Here is a 1,807-nt window from a genome sequence, read left to right as displayed (position 1 = left end):
TTGGAGATCTACAAGTGTATCTTTCAGTTTGGCAATTAGTTGAGTTGATGTTCTTGAGTTCGGTATAATGATGTTGAAGATTCTGGTAAGTGGTGATGTTGCAGTGGCAATTCACATTTCTTGTGGATGTTTCTAGATTGTGTTCTATTTGTGTTGTTAGTCTGCATTGATCGTTGTGCACATTATTGATCATTTTCTTGATCTGGTGGTGTTCTTTGTGTTATGTGACATTCATGTTGATTGTAGTGTGTTAAAAATGTTCGTGGCGTGATTTGTTGGTGATGTTGCATGTTCAAGGAGTTGATTTGGGTCCAGACCATGTCTTAGCCGACATTGTTTTGGTCCGCATATTATTTTTTAAGTGTGTGTGATTGTATTTTATAATTTATGTTATGGGTTGAGCCAACCTTGAAATATAGGTTGATGATTTGTATAAATATATGTAATATTCATTTGAGATTTGTATCTGCGTGATATCTATGATTGTGTGGTCGAATAAGTGTGTGAGCAAGTGTTTTGATCTTTCAGAAGTGTGAAGAAAGTGTGGCAAAGAAGATCAGACTGCGCTTAATCGAAACTATAACCAGGCATTAGGAGATTCTATTTTATCATTTCATAATTCTCCGAATGTAATCCAAATCTTTTGTAAGCCAGTGAGTCTTCCTTAGGGCTGTAGCCCTTCTTGTTTTGTGATTTGAGTAGTGAGCTCTAGACAGTGTACCTAAATACATGTGCATTCCCCATTGTAATATTTCACTTACTCCTGACGGGGTATTATCTCATTGAGGGTAGCTTCCCATCATGGTTTTTCCCTTAACCGTATTTTCCACGTCAAAAACCTTGATGTTATGTGTGTTATTGAAGTGGTTTTGATTTGGGATTTAGTTGTTATTTATCATATTTGAATTTAAGTTTGAATTGTATATTTTTTGTGAGCAAATTGATTCACCCCACCCCCCCCCCCCCCAACTCTCTCAGTTTGTTGCCTTGTTGCCAACAATGATAATATATATTTAGTATGATAATATATTATGTTATATTATATGTTAATACATTTTATTATATAATTTGCCTCCTCATTGGTTTTCTAGCCATTAAATTATTTCATTAAAATAGCTTATGTTTTGAAAGCTTACTATTGTTTTAGAATTCCAACCCTACCATTAATTATATTATGATGTTTTGAATGCTACATTTGAGCTTAGGGTCACCTTTTCATCTGATCCTTAAAAATATATAACATTGGATGTTTCATGCTAAATTTTAGGGTTATCTTTGTTAAAGCAATTTACTTATTAGTATATAAGGTAATTTGTAAAATGGTTGTAATCTATTTATTAGAGCTAATTATATATTGTTGAGTTAATTATTCAATGTTTGATAATGTTACTGTATGTGTATATAATATTATTATTAGTAAGATTAATTAATGTGGAGTATTAAGAAATGAGTTTCATAAATAAGTTAATTAACGTTGAATAATGAAACTAAATTCTAGGATATAATTATTTACTCTTAATTGAAATCATATACATGTATAAAATTTGAAATGATTAATATTCTTACAAATTGTTACCTTGTTATTGTTATTCAATCCATATCTTTTTAAGTCAATGATGTTGGAAGAAGTGTTATTGGGATAGTTCTTTATGGTCATTAATTAAAAAATTAAACCCTTGACCAGTAGTGTTAATAGTAAACCGAACCAACAAGTGTCAAGGTTTTTCTTGCTTTAGTTGTTTTGGTCTAGGTGTCTTTCGAGGGGACTCCAGAGGTTGATTTATGAGCTTAGTTCCTATTGTCAGTA

Source organism: Cryptomeria japonica, chromosome 5 (assembly GCF_030272615.1).
Source record: "Cryptomeria japonica chromosome 5, Sugi_1.0, whole genome shotgun sequence".
Lineage (NCBI taxonomy): Eukaryota > Viridiplantae > Streptophyta > Pinopsida > Cupressales > Cupressaceae > Cryptomeria > Cryptomeria japonica.
The sequence above is the reverse complement of the archived record's forward strand: the minus strand, read 5'-3'. Positions refer to the sequence as shown.